Below are 20,321 nucleotides of genomic sequence, written 5' to 3' on the forward strand. Positions count from 1 at the left end.
CAAGGAACAGGAAATGAAGCGGAGAGCACACATCCTATTTCCTATCGGATCCTATTGGTATATATATATCCTGTGATGTATACATTAAGGAATCATAAGACTAGCATTATGGTCCTTTCTTTTAAACGTAGCCTTCTACCAAGGCATCTACTGTTATGTGCTAGACCCGACTATTCTGTTTGTCGTTTGTAAAAATGTATGTTTTCCCTAGTTTATAACTATCTTGACTCGAAAATAGTTTGAGTTTGTCTTTCAAGTGGTACTATCACTTTATGAAAGTAATGGTAAATGTAAGTACACAGTTGTCCTTTATAATGACATGCGGATGTACTGATGACCTAAAAACATGTTTGTTTTATTATGGTCATAATGTGAAGGCTAGAACCCCTACTAAACGGTCTCCCTGTCTAGAGATTAACGGAACCAAACGCGACCTCTGCAAATTCTTGCAAGCCGTGTAATTCACATTTATTATATGATCATGTATACACAATATAACTATCACCTTTTGTTTAAAACAATTAGTTAGTGATCAATTGGTATAATTAGATCATGTATGTTCTCATGCTATAGCAACCTAACTTGTTTGTTTTGTATTGTATGTTGTACGTTCTGTTTGTTTCTCATAATTGTGTGTTCTCTCTGTATGGTATTGTTTGTTTCTCTTCACTGAATGTTCTGTATGGTATTGTTTGTTTCTCTTCACTGTGTGTTTGACTCATGTATGAACTGACTCTTTGTGTGCTTCATTGTACTAGAAGTAATGAATAGCATTCTCCTAAACTATACATATTATAGTTTACTAATGTTCTACTTGGACTGTTACTGAAAAGACTCGTTTATCTACTAAGTTATGTTTGTACTTTAAAAACGGAGTTTTGTATAACTAAAAGTAACATAACTTTAAAAGAGTTTTTAAAATGTTTTGACAACTTATAAATGACATAAGTAACATTTTGAAAGATGTTTATAACAAACATTTACAAAATTATCATTGTGTTCAACTTGTATCCCCCCCCCCCCCCTTATAACTATCTTGACTCGAAAATAGTTTGAGTTTGTCTTTCAAGTGGTACTATCACTTTATGAAAGTAATGAGAAATGTAAGTACACAGTTGTCGTTTATAATGACATGCGGATGTACTGATGACCTAAAAACATGTTTGTTTTATTATGGTCATAATGTGAAGGCTAGAACCCCTACTAAACGGTCTCCCTGTCTTGAGATTAACGGAACCAAACGCGACCTCTGCAAATTCTTGCAAGCCGTGTAATTCACATTTATTATATGATCATCTATACACAATATAACTATCACCTTTTGTTTAAAACAATGAGTTAGTGATCAATTGGTATAATTAGATGATATATGTTCTCATGCTATAGCAACCTAACTTGTTTGTTTTGTATTGTATGTTGTACGTTCTGTTTGTTTCTCATAAGTGTGTGTTCTCTCTGTATGGTATTGTTTGTTTCTCTTCACTGAATGTTCTGTATGATATTGTTTGTTTCTCTTCACTGTGTGTTTGACTCATGTATGAACTGACTCTTTGTGTGCTTCATTGTACTAGAAGTAATGAATATCATTCTCCTACACTATACCTATTATAGTTTACTAATGTTCTACTTGGACTGTTACTGAAAAGACTCGTTTATCTACTAAGTTATGTTTGTACTTTAAAAACGGAGTTTTGTATAACTATAAAGTAACATAACTTTAAAAGAGTTTTTAAAATGTTTTGACAACTTATAAGTGACATAAGTAACATTTTGAAAGATGTTTATAACAAACATTTACACAATTATCATTGTGTTCAACTTGTATCCCCCCCCCCTTAAAACATTTAAAACAGTTAAAAGATTCATTACGGGGTATGAACTCACCGGATGTAGGTGATTCAAACGGGTATACGTGTAAGGATGAGAAGTTCCACGAATGAAGTCCCGAGACACAATAGGTCCTAAATGACATATAATGACACATATGGGCATGAATATAGTGTTTATAAACAACTATATGAAAGGAAACACCTTCCGGGACTAGGAAACACTTTGACCAAGTGTTGGAATCACATGTGATTCAACAAAGGAGGTTAGAATGACACTCACATGAGTTTACTACCATGGGTTTACGGCCAAAGGGAGTTTACGGCTGTAAACTCATGGTCAAACATGCACAAGTGTTGGTTTGAATGTTAGGGATGCTTTAGGGACATTTGCTCTACATAAGGGTAAGAAAGACCACCTCCATTGAGGCTTTTGATGAGTTTACGGCCCAAAGGTGTTTATAGCCGTAAACTCATGACCATTTATGTAATTTAGAGAAGTTTAAGGTTCTACTATCATCAAGGAAGGGTTCTGGGTCACTAGTCTTGCATCTAGGAGGGTTTATGGCCCAAACATGCCATAACATTGAGTTTACGGCCAAGAAAGATCTTGGGCCGTAAACTCAAGATGTTCTTGGGAAAATACGTGTTTCAAGGGTGTGATTCAAGGCTTCCTAGAAGATATGAAGTATAGGGAAGAGTACTTACGATTTAGAAGCTTGAAATGGTCGGTTTTGGCCAAGAACACTAGTGTGTGTTCTTGGTGTTCTTGGTGAAACTTGAAGATCTAAGAAAAGAGTGATTTCTATGGATGAAATCATGGAAGGATACTAGATTAAGAGATGTATCAACAAATCTAGGAAGAATACTTACATCTTTTGAAGATCTAGGAAGGAAATCTTGATGATACTTGAGAGAGAACCCGAGTTTTTGGGGTTGAAAGGCAAGAAATGACTAGAAATGACCAAGTATCATATATATGCACTTAAGTTTACGGCCACATGAGTTTACGGCCGTATATTCATTGCCTTGTGGCCGTGAACTCATTTTGATGATGTTAAGGTTCGATTTGCTATACTGTGGTTCTAGTAGGTACTTTCTAACACTTATTCCTTAAGTGTTTTAGGCTTAAAACTCCTTAGAATGACCTTTAACCGGGCTAGAACTCAGTACCAATGAGTTTGACACTCAGTTGAGTTGATTGACTGGGCTTTAAAAAATCAAAAATTTTCCGGGTTATCACATCATCCCCTGTTAGATGGAATTTGGTCCCGAAATTTGCTTTCGTAGCATTACCACTGGGGTTGCGCTCTTTTGATTGGCAGAATACCTACTCGTAGACCTGGCAACTTTTCCCTGGTGTTCATGATAGGATTCATACTTGGTCCATCTATCATTACCTCGTGTATACAAGTCGTATATAATTAGGATTAGTAAGACGGTCGGATGTGCGACTCTGCCCCAGGTCCACAACCAAACAAGGAACAGGAGATAGGGCGGAAACACACATACTAAATCTGCGTAATCATAATCTTATACCACCCTCGCGTCTACACCGAATAGTGATAGGTGGGCTGTATTCGTCCATAGCCTCTTTGCTCGAACTTGGTCTGTTGGACGAGTGATATTTCTTGACGGTCTGCGGACATTTGACGATAAGGCTTCAGAGGACAAAGTACTCTTCACATGAGTACTTCGGGGTTTAGAATACGAAAGATAAAACTGAGGTTTAGGTCGGACTGTCGTTACGAATGACGAAAGTTTCGAGAACTTGCCGATCGAGGCGATAGAAACATATGAACTCAGTATGGTGAGGACCACGCCAACTCATGACGAATGAAAGTAACAGACTCTTTACTGAACAAAGTTTTGGCCAATTAAAAGAAACGTCTGTTATACGGCGATGTATCCCTTGCATGCTCGATACTGTACTCCTAGTATGTTCGACAATGTACTCTTTGTAAATGTCCTAGTGTTTCCTGTTTCCTCTTTGAAGTTAACACTCCTATATATCGTACCGCTATGTGCGCATACATACCAATGAAAGTGCTTTAATAACTGGTGCTGATACTTTATATCATGATCCTCCTTGGTACCACTACGATCGCCTGTCATATATAAGTTCTGAATATTTAAGATGAATAAGGCAGTCGACTGAGTAACTCTGCCTCAAATCCTCAATCAACTAAGGAATAGGGATCTAAGCGGAGTCACTCACTCTAAGTCTGCAACATCTTAGTTATGCACAACCCTGATGTATATGGTAAGCCATAATAGCTTCTCTAAATGGATCTTTTAGTTCTCTTGAATATTGTGACCTATTTCAATATGTGGGCTGTTATAATTACTTTTAAGTGTTGTCCCCAAATTTTAATCTTATACCAATATAAATTAATTTTTAAAGTAATTATTATTTCGAAAACGTATCGCTGCTCGTCGACGACTCCGGGGTTGATTCTCCTGCGGTGATCATCAGAATGCGTCCATCCGCTCCTGAGTTCCTTATTATCGGGCAGTCCCTCTGATAATGTCTAGTCTCACCATAGCCATAGCAGGCTTGGTTTTCTTCAGCTTCGGGGACTTGGGAGATCGGTTGAGCTGGTGCCCTGTAGAAACGGATTGTGTGTCCTTTTCTATGGCAGTTCAGACACTGCATTTCCCAGCATACTCTGGTGTGGTGAAAGTTGCACTTTCCACACTTCGGGAGGGTTCCAGCATATCGACTGACAGGTGCTGGAGCAGTAGGCGTTGTAGCGGCGTACACAGTACTCGCTCGTTGCCCTTGCGGGGTGTCTTGTGTTGTTTGCTTCTTCTTCCTCTTGTTCCCCGACTTCCGATTATAGTCCTCTTCCCTCGATGGCTCGGGAATAGGGACTTCTACACCATGGCGGACTCCGTGGTCGATGAGTCGCTGAGCCAGGCGTTTAGCACTATCGAATGTGGCTCGGTTAGAAGACAACACATTTCCTTGGGTCGGAGCAGTTAGACCCCAAATGTATCTTTCTATCTTCTTGCTCTCCGGGGTAACCATCCCGAGGCATAGAGCTGCTAGCTCGCTGAACCGGTCAATGTAGGTCAATATGTCTGAGCCGACCATAGTGAGATCCCACAGCTCTCGTTCTAGCTTTTGAATTTCGCCTAACGTGCAGTATTCCTCCCGCATTAACTCTTTTAGGTTTTCCCAACCCAATGAGTTAGCCACTGATAGAGTCAGTGACTTAACATGGCTGTTCCACCATGTTAGGGCCTTGCCAGAGAAGGTGCAGGCAGCAAACTTCACTTTGCTTCCTTCTGGGCACAAATAGATTTCGAAGATTGACTCTGTTTTCTCGAACCATTGCAAGAGGTCAATGACTCCGCCAGTCCCATTAAAGGACAATGGCTGGCATTTGGTGAAGTCCTTGTAGGAGAACTCTCTCGAGCGCACGAGGACCTCACCTTGAGTTGAATCAGTAGGCGTTTCACCACCGCTGGTACTGATGGAGTGATATTAAGCCTTGGCTGTTGCCACAGCCGCAGCCACTGCAGCGCTTATAGCTACCATATCGATCTGTGAAGGAGGTGGTGTTGGAGTTATCGGAGTAGTGCGTCTGTTTGATCTGCGAGGAGGCATCTTTGCTAAAAGAATACAAAGATGATATGGAATAAGTCTAAAGCAATGGACACAAGCCGAAAGCTAAAAATACAAGGTTATCCTAGTTCTGGATGTATCGGGTCCTGACTTCCACATGGTTCTAGGAACAATTCATAAAAGAGTCTATATCTAATAAACTCTATGAATTTGAAATAACTATCCTCGAATGAATATCTGTTTCCTGAATAACTGTTACCAGCTGCATGTAAGAAAACAATCTTAACATAAAATGTGAGAAGTGTTTCCACTCGCTCGCTAAGTTAACTACATTATTATTTATTAGTGTGACGTGTAAGACGTTTTGGTTACTTCGGACAATCCCTCTTTGAAAACTTCTCATGAACTTGTTCTTGTTCCTCCTGGACTCTTCTGTTGTCTACTATGAGGAAGTGGTTACATCTATCTGGGCTTGTCGTGCGAGAATGAAAGTGACTAAAGAATCTATGAGCTTTAAGGTAACTTTATGGGGTGATCCTTACGGGGTCCTCCTATAATTGTATAATGTATACAAGTCTGTATATAATTGAAGATTAAATAGACCTTCGAATAAGTGATCCTACTCCTCTCCACAGCCATAAGTGGAATGGGTAGCGAAGCGTAGACCATAGATTCTAAGTCTATAAGATCTTGATTATATATAAAACTTTAGGAATATACATTGCAAGATTATAGACCTATCCGTAAGGGTCTTTTAAGTTATCACATAAGTTATTTATATGGACTAAAATACTCCTATAGTATTTTAACGTAATGTACTTGGTATGTTCTAAACTTGTTATTGCGTTATCGTATCATAGAATACTCCTATAGTATTCTAACTCTAAATGTACTTGTTCTGGTGTTCTCTTGACTGGTGTTCAGGTAAGTTTTAACACTGTTGCAACACCACATCATTCCCAAACACATGTCGGTCACATCTTGAATGAATATAGTTGATCAGACTATATTGATCCTAGCTATGATTACATAACTGTTCAGGTTGACGATAGTGCCCAACCTTTAAATACTTTAGTTCTGTTCTCCTCGTGACACTAGTTCTATTATGTACATGTATAAGCAAGTAGGTATATTTTTATAACTTAGAGTTATACTCTAAAAATATATCATTATCCAGAGCACTTAAGCCCCATTGTATTTATAGTTGTATATCTTTTATTGGTTGATATACTTAGTTCACTATAAACAATGCTCTGATACCAATCTGTCACACCCCAAAACCGGAACGGCGGAATCGCTCAGGGGTGGAGGACGCCATGTTTAGTATCACGAGATATGTATATGGTAAGCAAGTAATGAACAACCATTTCATTTCGAAAGAAAGTGTTTACAATGTGTGTGTTCACACGAACATAGAATTCATAACAAATAACAAAACAAGACTTGAAGCTATAATGCTCCATCTTCTGAATTCCCAGCACGAGCACCTGTCTAATAGTCTCCTGAGAATACAAGTTATTTGAAAGAGTTGATCAGCAATTAAGCTGGTGAGTTCATAAGATTTTAGTGATGTAAGAAAGTTGTAAAATGTTGTTGAAAATGTAGTTAAAAATGTAGTTGTAACATGTAGTTGTAACATGTAGTTGTAAAATGTTGTAAGATGTAAGTTCTGTTTTGAAAAGTTCGTCTGTTCCTCTAGAAAATCCTATATTTCCTACTTTGATGGAAGTTTAAGTAAAATGACACTACAACCCTTTCTATGGGTACTAAGTGCATACGAATTATATAATACTCAAAGTAAACAAACAATTGATTATGCACATCTGCCCCAAGCTCACAACCAAACGAGGAACAGAAATTAAGGCGGATAACACACATCCCATTGGTTGTTAGATCATCGTGGTATATAACCCTGATGTATTCACTTGTTACTCATGGAGTTAATTGTAATGGTTCCTTTATATCTAATGAAATTGTTCTTTAAGAAAACCCATATTTCTTATAATAAAATGGTGACCACAGTGACTACTTTTATAATAGCTTAGTTTATACTGATATATATAATCTAATATCGGATAGAAAGTTAATTGGGTGAATCTGCCCTAAGCCCACAACCAAATGAGGAACAGGAAGTAAGGCGGAAAGCACGCATCCAACTACCTGTTGGGTATTAGTTTTATATATAAACATGATGTATAAACTAAGGTATTATAGAGTTACTCACCTAAGGTCCTTTAAATTGTACTGGTTTAATATAATGGATTAAACCCTTTACTCGGAAGTTTCTAGTTTTGTATACCAAAAGTTCTGATTTGGAAAGTATGTTTTGTACTAGAAACACTGTGCTTTGACTCTGTGTCCTATGACCTGACCCATACCTGGTACCCTTATGATGACTTAATGGATACTAAGCATACATATATATAGAATCGAATAGAAAATAGATTGGGTGAATTCGTTCCAAGCCCACAACCAAACAAGGAACAGGAAATGAAGCGGAGAACACACATCCTATTACCTGTCGGATCCTATTGGTATATATATATATCCTGTGATGTAAACATTAAGGAATCATAAGACTAGCATTATGGTCCTTTCTTTTAAACGTAGCCTTCTACCAAGGCATCTACTGTTATGTGCTAGACTCGACTGTTCTGTTTGTCGTTTGTAAAAATGTATGTTTTCCCTAGTTTATAACTATCTTGACTCGAAAATAGTTTGAGTTTGTCTTTCAAGTGGTACTGTCACTTTATGAAAGTAATGGGAAATGTAAGTACACAGTTGTCGTTGATAATGACATGCGGATGTACTGATGACCTAAAAACATGTTTGTTTTATTATGGTCATAATGTGAAGGCTAGAACCCTTACTAAACGTTCTCCCTGCCTAGAGATTAGGGGAACCAAACGCGACCTCTGCAAATTCTTGCAAGCCGTGTAATTCACGTTTATTATATGATCATGTACACACAATATAACTATCACCTTTTGTTTAAAACAATGAGTTAGTGATAAATTGGTATAATTAGATCCTGTATGTTCTCATGCTATAGCAACCTAACTAGTTTCTTTTGTACTATATGTTGTACGTTCTGTTTGTTTCTCATAATTGTGTGTTCTCTCTGTATGGTATTGTTTGTTTCTCTTCACTGAATGTTCTGTATGGTATTGTTTGTTTCTCTTTACTGTATGTTTGACTCATGTATGAACTGACTCTTTGTGTGCTTCATTGTACTAGAAGTAATGAATAGCATTCTCCTAAACTATACCTATTATAGTTTACTAATGTTCTACTTGGACTGTTACTGAAACGACTCGTTTATCTACTAAGTTATGTTTGTACTTTAAAAACGGAGTTTTGTATAACTATAAAGTAACATAACTTTAAAAGAGTTTTTAAAATGTTTTGACAACTTATAAATGACATAAGTAACATTTTGAAAGATGTTTATAACAAACATTTACACAATTATCATTGTGTTCAACTTGTATCCCCCCCCCCTAAAACATTTAAAATAGTTAAAAGAATCATTATGGGGTATGAACTCACCTGATGTGGGTGATTCAAACGGGTATACGTGTAAGGATGAGAAGTTTCACGAATGAAGTCCCGAGACACAATAGGTCCTAAATGACATATAATGACACATATGGGCATGAATATAGTGTTTATAAACAACTATATGAAAGGAAACGCCTTCCGGGACTAGGAAACACTTTGACCAAGTGTTGGAATCACATGTGATTCAACAAAGGAGGGTAGAATGACACTCACATGAGTTTACTACCATGGGTTTACGGCCAAAGGGAGTTTACGGCTGTGAACGCATGGTCAAACATGCACAAGTGTTGGTTTGAATGCTAGGGATGCTTTAGGGACATTTGCTCTACATAAAGGGTAAGAAAGACCACCTCCATTAAGGCTTTTGATGATTTTACGGCCCAAAGGTGTTTACAGCTGTAAACTCATGACCATTTATGTAATTTAGAGAAGTTTAAGGTCCTACTATCATCAAGGAAGGGTTCTGGGTCACTAGTCTTGCATCTAGGAGGGTTTATGGCCCAAACATGCCATAACATTGAGTTTACGGCCAAGGAAGATTTTGGGCCGTAAACTCAAGATGTTCTTAGGAAAATGCATGTTTCAAGGGTGTGATTCAAGGCTTCCTAGAAGATATGAAGTATAGGGAAGAGTACTTACAATTTAGAAGCTTGAAATGGTCGGTTTTGGCCAAGAACACTAGTGTGTGTTCTTGGTGTTCTTGGTGAAACTTGAAGATCTAAGAAAAGAGTGATTTCTATGGATGAAATCATGGAAGGATACTAGATTAAGAGATTTATCAACAAATCTAGGGAGAATACTTACATCTTTTGAAGATCTAGGAAGGAAATCTTGATGATACTTGAGAGAGAACTCGAGTTCTTGGGGTTGAAAGGCAAGAAATGACTAGAAATGACCAAGTATCATATATATGCACTTGAGTTTACGGTCACATGAGTTTACGGCCGTAAACTCATTGCCTTGTGGCCGTGAACTCATTTTGATGAGGTTAAGGTTCGATTTGCTATACTGTGGTTCTAGCATGTACTTTCTAACACTTATTCCTTAAGTGTTTTAGGCTTAAAACTCCTTAGAATGACCTTTAACCGGGCTAGAACTCAGTACCAATGAGTTTGACACTCAATTGAGTTGATTTACTGGGCTTTAAAAATCAAAAATTTTCCGGGTTGTCACATACTCTCAACACATAAGAGGAACAAATCCCATCTTGACTACATAAGCCTCTTGCATAGTTCACACCATACCCGAATATGACTTCTATAACTGCCCGGTCAAGTAACAACATTTGGGCATATCAAAGCACATTACTCCCTACACTTAAGTTCCACTATTATCTCAGGTGTTAAGGATACAAAGATACTACCTTTTAATAAAGGTTCACTCTCGACTACGATCTATGAGTTGATCTTGATGCAGGTCCGTTCAGTACTTGTTCTCTGACAAGTACCTATGAAACATGGTTACAACTTATTGCCTACTTTTATCTGGGGAGAGTCAACCAATCCATTTCATATTAGTCGTACTTCATAATTGCTCCCACAATTATGACCGACTACGAACCTTTAGAAGAATAGGAGTATTCATGGATTAAACATGTTAATATAGAACACAAGTATTAATGTAATGATCATATCCCAGTATATCAAAACATTATGTAATAGTTGTTGTTACAATGTTCAATATCCAAATACTAAATTTAAATCAAAATCCCATTACTAGAATAATAAAAGTCTTATGGGTGAAATGTGACCACTCATACTTAGCTTAAAAGGAAGGACTTTATTAAAGAGTTCGACTATATTTAATTTGTGTGAATTCTGCGAATACAATCATCTCCATATTTGACATTATTCTTAGTATAGTTAAATATTTTGGAGAATATAATTGGTGCTCTTATGTGACATAGAGTTTTTTAGCTTGATTAAGTACACTCTATTACTCACAAAATATTTGTAGGTTATCCCTGAATGGAAGGATTGAACCTAGTTTTTCAATGATCTAGTTCATCCAACTATATTTGATTTCAACTTCTGAAAAGTAGTGTATTCTTATTTAGTAGATTGTGCTATTTTTTTCTTTGGATCTCATTCCAACTAAACTTACTCTTCATTCCAAAATGAAGTCATAATCCAGTTATAATTCATAATTTTCTATATTTATTTAGAAATCAAAATCCTATGTAGCGTTTTACATTAAGATTTTTTATTCTAAACTAATTATCTCATATACATTCTCTTAGCCCTTCTTAATTACTCTTAGAATGTTCTCACAGTTATCTAGTGACATAACCATGTATTAAATTTTGTATCTCATGATATGACATAAATGATGGATTCATTTGCCAAGCAAATAGAATATAAATCGTTTCATCTAGCTCAACCTATGTGCCAGGTCTATTTGAGACAAACTCAAAAATGGTGTCATGTGAAAATGTCAAGAATAGTCCAAAGGAATCTTGTATCTTGACCTCTTTCAAGATATTGTCATTTCATGCAAAAAGAATTTAAAAACCTTTAACATTCATATTTATCTATCTCTTATAGATTTACATTCGAAGAATGTATCTTGTCATTCCTAAGTCTTTCATTTTAGAAATACTTTTCGAGTCAAAGTGAAAATCACCTTGCAAAGTCGGAATGTCATTTCAAATGATTAAGTATGTATCCTTCATAGAAGATTAGGAATACCTTCTATCTTTATATTAAAATGACTATTCCAACCTTGAGATGTTTGCTTTATATCCACAAGTGGATCTTAAGCCTAACACATTTGGTTAGGATAACATGGATTAAGAAAACCTCCAGGCTTAGTTATATAAATATCTTCTAGTAGATGTCTATTAAGAAAAGCGGACTTTCTTAAAATCTATTTTCTATATCTCATATTAAGAATATGAAGTTATCGTAAATAATATCCTTGTTGATCTAATTATAGCTACTTTTGAAAATGCTTAATCATAGTTAATATCATGAGTATGATAAGAACTATAGTCAATGACATGAGTATGATAAAATCCTTATATAACAAGTATTACTAAATATGTATATATATCCATGTATATATTTTTTCTAGAAAAATCTCTTACTCCTTCTAGCATTTCTATTGAGAGGAAGATTAATCAAGACCATGCTTGATTATTAAACATGGATTACATCTCGATGTTCATGACTCTAAGTCATTTGTGAAGATCTAATATAACATTTTGGTAGTTGATTATTTAACTAGAAACCATCAAGAACTCATCAATGAGAGATTCCATATTTCTCAAGTCATAGATGATTTCTTCCATTATTGTGAAGAATTTGTGTTTATGAATAGCTACTATTCATGTTCAACAATTCCTTGTTGAAACTAGTGCCAACAATTGTTACATCTGACTATAGTTCTTGAACTGCTTCCAGTTCCACGTGACTACCACTTGCTTTGTCATTAGAATCTTGCTTTCCGCTAACTCTGCTTTTAGAGGAATAAATGAACTTAATCTTGGTGGGTTTGTATATAATAATCAAAATGCCCTTTTAGAATATTCTACAGTTATGTAATTAGTTGGTGTTTGTATTCTACATACAATTTATAGTGATTGAGGTATAATACCAAAAAGGTTAAAAGGAGGACATTTCTACCGATTTGAATGTAAACTATATCAAGTAAAGTTTAATTCACCGTTTATCATCACGAAGGCTTTAGATGGTACTACTGGGTTATATCTTGTGCTCAATCATAGACATTCATTGGAAAGGAAGTCATACACCAAGGTGTATAGTTTAATAATAATTATTTTTTTCTCTACACTTTAGTGAAAATATTATTAGGAATCTTTTATATATAAATAACATTCACATATGTCAAATAAACTACCTTATTTGCCCTCAAATATCCCTTTCTTTAATTTGGAATATGTGAATTTCATTTATACAATAAAGATAACAATGTCATGGATGAATTTGATTTAAAACAAGTTTAAGTCAAAAATGCTTGCATATAGAACTTAGTTTTATTTATAAAATGTTAATATTTACTTTGTAATAGAAGTCAATCATTTCAGAATATGAGTATTATCGTTATGAAAACGATCTAGTAAATAATCAAACATTTAAATAAATAACTGAGACATAAATATTTAGCCATGCTAAATTTATAACATACATTATTCCAATACAAACATTGTTTTATATTACAAGCAATTTATGTTCTAAGCATAAATAATAAACTAAACTTCGAGAGTGTAGTTCCAATTTGCTTGTGCTCAGCTAGTTACTCTTCTGTAAATATTTGCAATCAAGTTACATATATTATATTAACATTCAAGTACCAAGTGCTTGAGTGGTACATGAAAAGTATGAGTTCTATCCTGAAGTACTAGTCTCTTTCAGAATTTCTTTCTAGATAACAGGAGGAGTTCCTCTGCCAGTGTCCGGTTTCTTCACAAAAGAAACAAGATCCATCTATGTTTAAACTAGCTTTAAATAAAATATCACTATATGTGACAACCCGAAAAATTTTAAGTTTTTGCCTTGTAAAGCTCAACCTGTCAGCTCAACTGAGTGTCAAACTCATTTCTGCTATCATTTAGCCTTGGTTAGAGTCCGTTTAAAGGTTCAAAGCTCAGTACATTCAAGCCTCGAGTATAGGAAAGGATCTCGTACAATTCTGGCACCAAAATCGAGCCTTACACTCCAACATCAGGAGTGTACGGCCGCACACATGGGTGTGCGGCTGCACACCCCTCTCCTGGCAGCACACTCAAGTGTACAAAGGTAGAACTCAGCCTCCTTTAATCCCTTTTCACCCTCCCAAGCCTAGAACTCGATTTTGCTCTCAACTACCATCCGATTTTCAACTTAGATCTTCGAGTTTGTAAGTGTTCTTCTCCCGATTTGTTGTTAATCTTCATAAATAGTTACATCCTTTGATTTCATCCATTTAAAATCATATTTTATATAGATCTTCAAATCTCACCAAGAACACTAACAACACACACTTGTTCTTGGAAATTTTGAACCTTCTCGAGCTTCCGGATCGTAATTACCCTTTCGGTAAGCTTAGATATTGTTAAGAACACTTGTTTAAGTCCTTAGAACTGCCCATAACTCATATTGGTATGGTGTGTGTGGCCGCACACCCAAGTGTGGCCGTACACCCCTTAAAAGACCCTAAAATGGCCTCCAAAATGCGTTTCTAGCTTCACCACTTGTTGAGCAATTGTCCCACAAACCTCCCGACCTTTGGATAATGGTTTTGTTCACTCTTTACCATGAGTGTGCGGCCGCACACTCCCTGGCCGCACACCCATCAATACGGCCGTACACTCCCATCAATACAACTTTCTTAGTACTCACTTACATCACTAAAATCTTATGAACTCACCAGCTTAAATGCTGATCTATGCTTTTAAAATAACTTGTATTCTCAGGAGACCAGTAGACAGGTACGCGCACTGAGATTCAGAAGATGGAGCAGTACAACTTCATGTCTTTTTGTTATTTGCTATGTATTCTATATTATGTGAATCATACATTGTAAACACTTTCTTTCTAATTAAATGGTTGTTTTTTACTTTGCTTACTATGATGCATGACTTGTGATACTAAACATGACGTCCTCCGCCCTTGAACGTTTCCGCCGTTCCGGTTTTGGGGTGTGACAGATTGATATCAGAGCATTGTTTATAGTGAACTAAGTATATCAACCGATAAAAGATATACAACTATAAATACAATGGGGCCGAAGTGCTCTAGATAAGAATATATTTTAAATATATAATGATACCTTATAAAAGTATACATACTTGCTTATACATATATACATACTAGAACAAGTATCACAAGAAGAACATAACAGAAGAAGTTAAAGGTTGAACACTATGGTCAAACCTAGACAGTTATGTAATCATAGCTAGAATCAATATAGCCTGATCAACTACATTCATTCGAGATGTGACCGACATCTGTCTGGGAGTGATGTGGTGTTGCAACGGTCTTAAAACTTACCTAATACTAAGTCAAGAGAATTCTAGATCAAGTACATAGATTTAGAATACTATAGGAGTATTATATGATACTATAACGTGATAACAAGTTTAAAACGCATCCAGTACATTACATTAAATTACTATAGCAGAACACCAGAACAAGTACATTTTGAGTTAGAATACTATAGGAGTATTCTATGATACGATAACGCAATAACAAGTTTAGAACATACCAAGTACATTACGTTAAAATACTATAGGAGTATTTTAGTCCATATAAATAACTTATGTGATAACTTAAAAGACCCTTATGGATAGGTCTATAATCTTGCAATTTATACTCCCAAGGTTATATATAATTGAAATTTTATAGACATAGAATTTGTGATCTACGCTTCACTACCTGTTCCTTGTTTGGTTGTGGTTTTGGAGTAGGATCACTTATTCGAAGGTCTATTTAGTCTTAAGTTATATACAACTTGTATACATTGTGCAATTACAGGAGGACTCTGTAAGGATCACCCCAAAATGTTTCACTTAATCTCATAGATTCTTTAGACACTTTCATTCTCGCACGACAAACCCAGGTACATGTAACCACTTCCTCATAGTAGAGAACATAAGAGTCAGGAGGAAACAAGAGCAAGTTCATGAGAAGCTTTCAAAGAAGGATCAACCGAAGTAACCAAAACGTCTTACACGTCACACTAATAAATAATAATCTTGTTTAACTTGTTGAGCGAGTAGAAACACTGCCCACCTTATATATTAGGATTATTTTCTTACATGCAGCTGGTAATAGTTATTCAGGCAACATATATTCATTCGAGGATAGCGATTCCAAATTCATAAAGTTTATTAGGTATAGACTCAATTATGAATTGTTTCCAGAACCCTGTGGAAGTCAGGACCCGATACACTCAGAACTAGGATAACCTTGTCTTTCAGCTTTTGTAACGCTCGTGTTTCTAGCCTAGGCATTAATCTTGATATGATAGTCTAGGTTAACATTTTTAACTCATTTTGAAGAAATGAAAAAGGAATTATGTGAATTCTATGTGTGTTATGTGTTTTATGGTAGGCCTTACGGAGGTGTTAGGTGGAGGCGTTGATGCTGTACGTGCTGTTGTCGATGATAGTAAGGTGTTGCTGCTTTCTTAGAATCAGTAGCCCAGCCTGCCAATAACGAATTGTTTCGAGTCACGAATAGGAAATCAAGGGAGGTAAGCAGCTCATCAAATAGCAGAATTCTTGGTTTCTTTATGAAATGACTTCGACGAAGGCGATATAGCTAGTGAGTCCATACGTCTTTTGCCCTGGCATTTCGAAACGGCTTTTGCTATGGAATTGAGAAGATCGGCTCAAGATCACGCTGAACAGCAAAGGAATCACAGCAATCAAGCCCGCTTCTTTTTGAGTTATCCAATTAATTGAACCAAGCGGGACAAAAGCAAAGAGCTAGTATGAGTCTCCTGCTCTTAAAAGGTGTGGATTAGCTGCTCCGACCTTGAATCGTATCTCGGCCGGTTAACGATGCTAGTAACTCAAATCTAGGACTAGGAAGAAGAGCCAGGAAGAGACCTCTTTCTTGTTCTGTTGTTCGAGGAATTGCTTCAAGGGAAGGAAAGGAAGCAGGGAAGCTAGCTATTGAGTTTCCAACTTTTGGGCGGATAGCATTAATAAGAAGTCGTTAGACCGACCGATTCTTCGAATTAGGAATTCGATACATTGATTATAGCGACTTCTGATAGCAATTCACTAGTGCCAAGGAGCGGGTATCGAGAATCAGGGGAACAGCTAGAAAAGGGAAGAAATCCGCCTAGACTGGAGGGTTCTGTCTTCGAGTTCATCTCGGTTCTTGTTTGAGATTATAGTAGCGACTGCTGTACTTTCCATTCCAGATTTCCTATCCAATGAACGACTGACGGTTCTTTGATGCTGTCTTAGTAACAGAAAACTCGCTTTCCGGCTGCCTTCCATCCCGGCTAAGCAACCCCTCGAAGAGCGGCTGAGGCTAGTCCTACCTGTTCTTCAGTCGAGTTACAGAAAGTCAACCCCCGATTGTCGATAATGACATGTGAGAAATGCGGTGATATCCGCTGCCTGCGCCCATTGATTTCCATCCCGATGTACATATTTTATTGTTTGGGTTAGCAACAACCCCTCGAAAGACAGGAAAAGCATCTGTTCCCTAACGAGTCCCGTATTCGAGCTCGTTTCGATCGTTCTTGCTTTTGTGTTTTCGTAGCTCATGTTGATAATTCCTTAGAATCAGTTCCGGATGCCTTAGAAGAATCAACCTAGAGAATGACCGGTTATTAATGCGGGTATTGCTTTTGAGACAAATTTCCTATCCAATTAGGCACTTCCTTTGCTTTTAGATCTGAGTTTCAACCATAAGGGTATCCTAAACCTTGCATGTTTTTTAAACTTGTTCAATTCCTTGGATAGATCCCGGTATCTGTGGACAGAGAAGGAAAAGGAATGCCTCTGGTTCTCCCGCCAAGTATCCAACTTTAGCCCTCACTCTCTTAATTATGAGTTACTCTTTGAACCCCGGGGAGGTGGTAAATCCCAAACCACATGCTGAGGCTACGGGTTGAACCAGGAGAAGCATTCACCTAAGGATGGATAAAACACATCCTGCCTGCAGGATACCACGTCCAACCTGCCAGGTTCCCTATGACTATGAAGTAAGGTATAGGTTGTTTCCAACAACAACCAGAGAGACTTCATTTCTGGGGAAGAACATTGAGTCTTCCGAATAGCAACCTATAAAAAGAAAAAAATTGAAAACTTGAAATGATGAGTTCAGTTAAGAATCTCTTTTCCGCATTAACTGGCAGTAAATATAGTCATTCAAATCTCTCTGTTAGAAAACATCAGCGGTTTCGGCATTGGTAAGCATTCCTTTAGCAAGCCCCGTAGCTCGAAAGAAAGAAAAAAAGCTGGCAAGGGACTCACTTATGAAACATAGTTGAAAGATGTTTTTATTTTGGATCATTGTTAAGTGGTAAGGATAATGACAAGCTGGCTCTCGGAAGTAACTACAGCGTACATGTATGATGAGAATGACAATAAAAAAATAAAATAAAGAAAATGGCTAACAATATGAAAATGTTTCAAGATCTAATGTATAGTACTACATCTTTTGAAAAGAAAGAAATATTCTACCGGTAATAACCAATGAAGACTTGGGCCTATCAAGCCTGCTTTCCTCGATGAAAGCCCACAGAAGGGCCAAAAACTTAAACCCATCATCAAAGCAAGCCCAAGTCTTCATTTGTAGGACTTTCTTTGATGGTTCATGTAAGCTTGGGTCTTTCATTCGGGCCCTCTTGGGGCACCCTGTGGGCCAATGCGTATAAGCTTGGGCTTTATTAACGTGGCTCATTTGACGACTCAGTACATGGATGTCACGAGTCCATTGGCATAGAATATGGAATCTTTTCCACGTAAGCTGGTTGTACAAAGCTTGTTTGTTCATATAGGCAGTGTGATTTGGGGATCTTTTGTTTGCTCCGCAAGGTAGCCAGAGCCAGCCAGTTTTTCACTAAATAGGCATAAGAGTATTTGAACTGCAGAAAAGTTGTGCGGAGAACTAGTCAGAATTGGGCCTGCCATCCAATTCGTGACGTGGATGATCCGCCGAATCCATTGCTGACTTCACCACGATCGATTAGGTGAAACGGTTCTGCAAAGTTTGTTTGTTCATACAGGCAGCGTGGTTATAGTAGTTGCCAGCCATGCAATTCGTACTGCATGGCGAGATTCCTCTACCACTCTATAAATGGAGGCTCGATAAGTGTCTTCACTTCATCAAATTCAAATCAAAGAAATTGAGTACTTGCACGTATGGCTATGGATGCTGCAAACAGGCTTTCTGCAATTGCTGCCGAAATGGGGCAACTGCAAAATGAGATTGAAGAGCGCCGTAGAGTGCTAAACCTCTTTTTTAGGAGTGTGAGAACACTGGATCCCACCTGGAAAGAAGCGCGCATTCACGCTGCCAGAGAGCGTATCGAGGATTTGGAGGGGAGGCAGCAAGCGCTGCGGGCGGAGCAGCAAGCACTCATAGTGCAGGCTGTCACCCACGGGCACCGGGGAGACTAGAAGAGTCCGTCGACTCTTTTTCTTTTTAGAAGGTTTCAATAAGTGTCTGTAGACGCAAAGTAGGGTGGGCGTTGGTGTCGACTCTCGTTCTTTGGTAGCCCTCTTTTTTTGTAGGCTCGAGAAGGGTAGGCTCGCAGCTTCGCTCAGCAGAAGAGCCTGACTTTCTATTAGTCAAGCGCTAGCGCCCAACCGGGCTTTTAAGGGATAGGGAAAGGGAAGAAAAGAAAGATGGTCACTCCTTTTAGGAACATGGCTCGTTCATTCACTTGCTCATGAACTCGCAGCTTCGCCAGAAGCTACGAAGGGGGGCCTCGACCCGGGAAGGGGAGAGTGGCCGAGTGGTCAAAAGCGACAGACTGTAAATCTGTTGAAGTTTTTCTATGTAGGTTCGAATCCTGCCTCTCCCACTTGTTTGTTGTAGACTTCAGAGAAGAGAAAAGAGGCATTCGTCAGCGTAGGAAGGCCAACCGAGCGAAGCTCCTTTGGCCGTTCCGTGAAGTTCAATTGTATCGTATGTTAGTTAGAGAGCTACTACGATCTATAGATTCCCCATCCATATCCAATCCCAACGAGAATAGAAGCGAGTAGCTTCCGGCTTGGCTTGTAGTCGTAGTCTTTTAGCTTATATAGTCGTCGGCCTTCCTACACGCACGCGCCCGCCAGAATGCCTCCTTGGTTCGGTATGAAGCCAAGCCGATACATACGATAGGCGAAGGAAAGACCCCCATTTCATAGCGCCTGGGGAACGCAAGTTTGATCGAGGATTGGAGAGGAGAGGTGGAAGAAAAGGCTCGGGATGAATTTAGGAGTCTTTGTGCGAGCCGTATGCGGTGAGAGTCGCACGTACGGTAACGAGGGGGGTTCGCGTCTATACGTGTAGTGTGGTGGTTGGGCCTACCCACCCTATTTGTTCCATGATCTATGGGTCTACTGGAGCTACCCACTTTGATCAATTAGCCAAGATTTTGACCGGATACGAAATCACTGGTGCTCGATCTAGTGGTATTTTTATGGGGATTCTCTCTATCGCTGTAGGATCCCTATTCAAGATCACTGCAGTTCCTTTTCGGGCGGCTGTAGGACGGACGGCCGCCTATAGGTGGTAGGGTAGGGTGGGTGGTACCGCTCAGATTGCGGCCAATCTTCCTAACCGCGCGCGGGCCGGGCTTAGAGCGCGTGAAACTCATCACTACCTCGTAAGGGCGTTGAGACCATAGCATGTTACACGAAAGCGCCGCTTTCTCTGTAGTATTGTCACACAGCTGCCCGCCTAGAAGAG

General features: G+C 38.1%; 1 non-coding gene across 1 annotated transcript; it reads left to right on the forward strand.

The window, feature by feature from the left end:
- Positions 1–19,366: 19,366 nt before the first annotated feature.
- On the forward strand, positions 19,367–19,449 carry TRNAY-GUA (transfer RNA tyrosine (anticodon GUA)). Its single transcript has one exon. It is a non-coding gene; the product is annotated as a tRNA-Tyr (tRNA).
- The last annotated feature ends 872 nt before the right edge of the window (positions 19,450–20,321 follow it).

The sequence above is a fragment of the Lactuca virosa genome, chromosome 4, assembly GCF_052849685.1.
Source record: "Lactuca virosa cultivar CGN04683 chromosome 4, Lactuca_virosa_CGN04683_v6, whole genome shotgun sequence".
In the NCBI taxonomy this organism is placed as follows: Eukaryota; Viridiplantae; Streptophyta; class Magnoliopsida; order Asterales; family Asteraceae; genus Lactuca; species Lactuca virosa.